General features: G+C 43.3%; 2 non-coding genes across 2 annotated transcripts; both read right to left on the reverse strand.

Annotated features, from left to right (window-relative positions):
* Positions 1–4,523: 4,523 nt before the first annotated feature.
* LOC122486233 lies at positions 4,524–4,593 on the reverse strand. Its single transcript, XR_006298082.1, has one exon. It is a non-coding gene; the product is annotated as a small nucleolar RNA U2-30 (small nucleolar RNA).
* A 321-nt stretch (positions 4,594–4,914) lies between these two features.
* Positions 4,915–4,994, reverse strand: LOC122486236. The gene has a single exon (XR_006298085.1). It is a non-coding gene; the product is annotated as a small nucleolar RNA U2-19 (small nucleolar RNA).
* Between the last annotated feature and the right edge of the window lie 2,044 nt (positions 4,995–7,038).

Genomic DNA, 7,038 nt, shown 5'->3' on the forward strand with positions numbered 1-7,038 from the left:
TGCCCACATATGTGTGCTGGTGTCTCTCACCACCCTGCACTCCTGAGCCCCCACATCACCTTCCTGGCACTCTCTTCCCTTCCGGGCACACTTCTTACAAAGGCTGTCTTCGCTGCCATTGGGCTCACTCTTCAGCCTGTTCTGATCTGGCTTACCGTTGGGACCCTGGAAGGGACTCTGTCTGGAGAAGGAAGTGAAGTTCTCTGTGGGAGAAGAGGCCATCAACCAGACCCTCCACCACCTGTCACACACAACGTCCACCTTTCAATTAAAAAAAAAAAATTTGCCAGGCAGCTGTCTTCCTCCTCCTCCTCCTCCTCGCCCGTCTCTTTCTTCTCCTCTTCCCTTCTATTCCCTTCCCTTTAAGGACAGTTCAGTCCAGAAGCCTTTAGGTAAGTGGACCAAGGTGAATGTCCCTTGGTGGGGGGTGGGGTGGGGGTGTGTCCGGCAATGGTTTCAGAGCTCAAGTGAAGTCAGGAGGGCTTTCCTGCTTGGGGGGACAGCCAGAGCAGAGCAGGTGGGTGTTGGGGGTGGGAGTGCAGAGAGAGAGAGAAAGAGAGAGAGGAGAAAGTCAAAGCTCAGTCATGTAAGCAGATGGGCTCTCCTGAATGTCAGAGCTCAAGCAGACAAAGGAGGGCATCCAAGGAGGAAGACACTGCTGTGGGATGTCAAAGCCCATACGAGATAAGGAAGATATCCACATGGAGCCACCTCGGTGAGGGAGATCGGTTGGACCTTGAGGCCGTGAAGGGGGCACTGGACCAAGGTAGTGGCCAAGCACTGGGAAGTGGAGTCCGCAGGGGATGAGAAGGGCATCTGCAGAGGTGGGCTGGAGAGGGGCAAGGCATCCAAAGCCTTGGATGTCAGAGCCTGTGGGGGTGAAAAACATGTCCAGATGGGAGAAGGGGCAGTGGGGGTGGCCTGAGGCAGGTGTGGGAGCCCAGGAGGGCTGAGGAGGGGTCTGCATGGCAAGCAGTGGCAATGGGCCATGGTTACCCACAGTGGGACCGATCCGGTAAGTACATATGTGGAGGGAATGAAGCAGGTTTCTCCATGTTGGCAAAGGGTGCGGCAAATATGGAAGGGATGAAAACTGGAATGAACCCTACGGTGTTAGACTGGAATTGGAGGTATTGGTGAGATCTCGTGATTTTCAAAGTAAGTCGATATAAAAATAATTGTTGATGTAAATGTGTATATGTGTTTATGTTGTGTGTGTGTGTTGATGTCTGCACATTTATGTACATACGTGCGTATATTTCCTAGCTTCATCTACTGCGAGGGCTTGGGGAGCAGTGACATCTTAATGATAATGAGCATAGCTAGCACCAAGTCTTGATTTCTTTTTTTTTTAATGTTGATTTTGAGAGAGAGAGAGAGAGAGAGAGAGAGAGAGCAAGTGAGGGAGAAGCAGAGGGAGAGGGAGGGAGAGAATCCCAAGCAGGCTCCACACTGTCAGCACTGAGCCTGACCCAGGGCTTGATCTCATGAATCGAACCGTGAGATCATGACCTGAGCCTATATCAAGAATCGGATGCTTAAAAGACTGAGCCACCCAGGCGCCCCTTTTCTTTCTTTCTTTCTTTCTTTCTTTCTTTCTTTCTTTCTTTCTTTTTAAATTGAAGTGTAGTTGACACACAATGTGAACATTAGCTTCAGGCTTACAACACAGTGATTTGGTAACTCTAAACGTTATGCTATGCTGAAGTCTTGATTTCTAAATACCATTGTCTGCCAGAAGAAACCAGGACTTCTTGGAGAAATGGCTGATTACAGGGCTGGGGCAGGGAAAGTACAAGACAAGCCTGACCTATCTGGTGCAGAAAATACTCAGAAATGATTAGAGTTACCATATGATCCAGCAATTCTATTTCTTTTTTTTAATTTTTTTAATGTGTATTTATTTCTGAGACACAGAGAGACAGAGCATGAGTGGGGGAAGGGCAGAGAGAGAGGGAGACAGAGAATCCAAAGCAGGCTCCAGGCTCTGAGCTGTCGGCAAGAGCCCGACGCGAGGCTCGAACTCACGAACCATGAGATCATCACCTGAGCTGAAGTCAGTCAACTGACTGAGTCACCCAGGCGCCCCCCAGTAATTCTATTTCTAAGCATACCCAAGAGAAATAAAAACACATATCCACACAAAGACTTGTGCCGGAATGTTTATAGCGACACCGTTCATAATAGTCAAAAGGTGGAAACAACTCAAATGCCCATGAACTGATGAAGACAAACAAAACATGGTATATCCATAAAATGGAATATTATTCAGCCATAAAGAGGGACGAAGTACACTAAAACCTTGGTTTGCGAGCATAATTTGTTCCGGAAACATGCTTGTAATCCAAAGCACTTGTATATCAAAGCAAATTTCCCAATAAGAAATAATGGAAACTCAGATGATTCGTTCCACAACCCAAAAATATTCATATAAAAAATGATTACAATACTGTAATGTAATACAAAATAATGATGAAAATACAAAATATAAAGAAAAAGAAACAAATTCACCCGCACGTACCTTTGAAAACCTTCGTGGCTGGTGTGAGGGAGACCAGGGAGAGGAAGGTTATTGTGGAGGATGACTTTCACTATCACTCACGGAATCGCTGCTATCTGTGGGCTCCATGGAATCTTTCTCTTTTCCTGAAATTTAACAAGGAACCTATCCAATGACACTTGCTTTTGCCCCCTTTTGAGGATTTCACAGAAATGTGACGTTGCGTTATCGTTAGACAGATTCATTGCTCGCACTGTTACAGCCTTCTTCGGATGGTGATCTTCTACAAAATTTACACTGTTGCCCACATTTTACACATCTCCCTAATCTCATTTGAAGTGAGGGATTCCTCCACCTTTCCCCTCCTCCTCTGCAGTCCTCCGTAACCTCTTGAGCTTTTTGCTCACGATGCGGATCCATCAGCTCGTCGGTGGTCACCTGGGCCTGAGACCCGAGCATCTGAGCATGGGAGACGATCACCCACAATCCCGCAGACAGAGAGAGAGAGAGTCGAACCACTGGCTCAGTTGTGACATTTGGTGTCATGTGCTACTCGTATTGTGAGATGTCACTCGTTTATCAAGTTAAAATTTATTAGAAAGGTTTGCTCGCCTTGCGGAACACCGGCCAAACAAGTTACTCACAATCCAACGTTTTACCGTAATTCTATATGCTACACCTTGGATGAGCCTTGAAAACATTATGCTGAGTGAAAAAAAGCCAGAAAACACCACCTGTTATATGATCCCATTCACATGAAGTTCCAGAATAGGGAGACGTATAGAGACGGAAAGTAGATTAGTGGTTGCCTAGGGCTAAAGTGGGGACAGGAGGATACGAGGATGATAGCTAAAGATTACAAGGTTTACTTTTGAGACAATGAAACTGTTCTAAAATTGACTGCGGCAATGCTCGCACACATCTGTGAATGTACCAAAAACCACTGAATTGTACACTTTAAATGGGTGAATTGTATGGTATGTGAATTATACTCAATAAAGCTGTTCTAAAAATAAGCATCCAAAGAATGATGGAGACATGTCAAAGGAATACAGAAGCCAGCTGGAAGGGACTTCCATTGGCAGGATCTGGTTATTTGGAACATCAAAATAAATAATGATATTAATAGATTATAACTTACCGAGTAGAATGGGAATCCATGACTCCATACTGATACACTGAATGCAAATACGGAAAGTTTGTTGTGCAATGGGATATTGACATAATCTCACCGTGCTTTCCTACAAAATATTTATCAATTGCAAAGGGAGAAGGGTAACTTTACAGTGGAGAAGGCCGGCAGACACCAACTTAATCAAGAGGTCAAAATAAACATCGCAGTAATAGGACAACTTAAAATCGTGCACTACCCAATAAGAGGCAATGAGAGAGACACAGAGCATCGCTTCTGTGACATTGCTACATAAAGTGCACAAACCGAATCTAGTCATGAGGAAACATTGGACAAGTCCAACTGAAGGGAACGTCTACAAAATAACTGGCCTATAATCTACAAGAGTGTAGATTAATCTACAAGAGTGTAGTTAAGAAAAGACTGAAACACTGTTCCATATTGAGGGAGACTAGAGATATCTGAGAGCCAAGTGTAACATGTGATCCTGTACTGGATGGTTTTGCTGCAAGGGCATTATTGGGATCACTGGTGAAAAGTGAATGGAGGGTGTGGGTTAGATGGGAGTAATGTTCCAATGGTAATTTCCTGATTTTGATGATGGCATTGTGGTCATCCAGGAGGATGTCTTCGTTCATGGGAATCATGACTTGAAGCGTTTGGGGGATGGTGGCAACATACCTCAGCTGAGTCAGGAAAATGGGTTTTTGTACTATATTTGGGACCATGCTATAAATTTGAGATTGCTTCACATTAAATAAAATTAATTATCATGTGTGCGAAGAAACTGAACTAATGCCTAAAACCTAAGAGAGAAACAGATCACCTAAAATACAATCTCCCAGGAGATCCAGATATTGGAGTTATCAGGGTTTTTTTTCTTTCCGGTTTTAAACTCAGATCAAATGTAGAAACCTTCGTAGTTAGAAAGGTCAGTTGTAAAACCTTTTCTTCTTTTTTTCCCCAAGATTTTAATTTTAAGTAATTGCTGCACCCAGCGCTCGAACTCACAACCCCAAGATCAAGAGTCACATGTTCTGCCAACTGAACAGACAGGTGCTCCAACTGTAAAATCTTTTCATCATTGTTCAGAATTGATTAGCCTTTATATACACACATCTTCATTGTCATTCATCCATCAGCACCCACCCAATGTCATTCATCCATCAGCAAATACTCAGTTATCCACTGTCACCTTAATAAACACACACACACACACACACACACACACACACACCACAGACGTAAGCCTCATTGTTTTAAATTACCTTATACATTCGCTTCTCAAAACTACAGTGGCCGTGCATTAGGTAGACTGGAAGGTCTTCTGATGCTCAAACTTGGCTGTTTCCATGAAGACACAGTTTGAAAATAACTAAGATCATACCGTATAACAAAACAGATGAAAAGCTGTAGAGTTTCAACGTTTATTTATTTATTTATTTATTTATTTTTGGGACAGAGAGAGACAGAGCATGAACGGGGGAGGGGCAGAGAGAGAGGGAGACACAGAATCGGAAACAGGCTCCAGGCTCCGAGCCATCAGCCCAGAGCCCGACGCGGGGCTCGAACTCACGGACCGCGAGATCGTGACCTGGCTGAAGTCGGACGCTTAACCGACTGCACCACCCAGGCGCCCCAAAAAAGCTGTAGAGTTTCATAAAAGAAGGGGGCTTAATGAACAATAACGAATCAAATGGAATCCTAGGATGGGAAAAATACAATAACTAGAATGAAGACTTTATTACACAGATCTAAAGGCAGGACAGACGGAGCAGAAGTGAGAATTAGGGAACCGGAAAAGAATTCAGTAGGAAATACCTAGATTGAAACACAGACAGGAAAAGAAAGAAAAAAGATGGAGAACACAGAAAATGACACTACGGTTACATGCAACACAATAAAAGGTCTAACATCTGTTTCTGGAGGCCAAAAAAGGAGAAGAGGAGAGACAATGGGGCAGAAACAATATTACTAGCCCCAAATTTTCTATACTTGACATAAGAATCAAGATAAATAGGGTAATTACAAGAAAACCATACTTAGGCACATTATAGTTAAACCGCTAAAAATTAAAAACAGAGACAAATCTTAAGAGGCGCATTGCTTCAAAGAAACAGCCCTATGACTGACACACTGAAGAGATGAAAAATATGCAAAATCTAAATGTGACTTGAATAGATAGGATTAGCAGCATCTTAGACATTGCAGAAGAGGCCATCGGTAGACTGGAAGCTATCTGAGGACACATCAGCAGAACGTTTCTGAAAAGAAGCACACCGAAAACCGAAGAGAACCAGCGACCTATGACAAGATATCAAGTACCCTAACACCCTTGTAGTGTTAAGTGCAGGAAGAGAGGGAAATCAGAAAAATAGGGACTCAACATTTCCCAAATTTGTCAAAACTAGGAAACCAAAGATCCAAGAATCTCAACGCTCACCACAAAATGAAAGCGAGGTCCATTATAATCAAATTGCTGAAAGTCGGTGACAATGAGAAGATCTTAAAGGAAGCTAGAGGGGGGAAAGGGACATTCCGTACACAGATAAAATGATCACAGCCTTACTGTCAGAGACTATACAGCCGGAAGAAAATAGAACACAATTTTTTAAGTTGTGAGTAAATGAGGTACTATCAACCTAGATCTGTAAGCTTAGTGAAAATATCTCTTTTCCTTAAAGTTTTATTTGTTTTTTGAGAGAGAGAGAGAGCACAGGAGGAGCAGAGAGAGAGGGAGACAGAGAATCCCAAACAGGCTCCGCGCTGTCAGCGCAAAGCCCGACGCAGGGCTCGAACTCAGGAACTGTGAGAGCATGACCTGAGCGGAAATCAAGAATTAGACACTTACCTGACTGAGCCACTCAGGCTCCCCTGCTTAGTGAAAATAGATTAAAAATTAAAATGAAAGAAGATTTTTTCCAACACTCACAAAAATAAAGGGATTTATCATTAGTCAACCTGCACTATAACAAATGTTAACGTTTTTTTTAAGCGGAAGGGACGTGATGCCGGATGGAAATTGGGATCTACACAGAGGAATGAATAGAACCTCAAATGGAAAATATGGGGTTAAATGTAAAAAATATTCTTCTCAATTAAAAATTTGTTTAATAGGTAATTGACTATGTAAATCAAAAATAATAAAATGTGGGGCGCCTGGACGTCTCACTCGGTTAAGCATCTACCTCTTGAATTCGGCTCAGGTCGTGATCTCACAGTTCATGGGACTGAGCCCCAAAGGAGGCTCTGAGCTGAGCACTGCCTGCTGGGGATTCACTCTCTGTCTCTCTCTCTCTCCCTCTCTCTCCGCCCCTCCCCTACTCTCACGCGAGCACAGGCTCTCTCTCTCTCTCAAAATAAATAAACTTTTAAAAATGACACAAAATATTGGAGGACTGTACGA

This window comes from Prionailurus bengalensis, chromosome E1, assembly GCF_016509475.1.
Source record: "Prionailurus bengalensis isolate Pbe53 chromosome E1, Fcat_Pben_1.1_paternal_pri, whole genome shotgun sequence".
Classification (NCBI taxonomy): domain Eukaryota; kingdom Metazoa; phylum Chordata; class Mammalia; order Carnivora; family Felidae; genus Prionailurus; species Prionailurus bengalensis.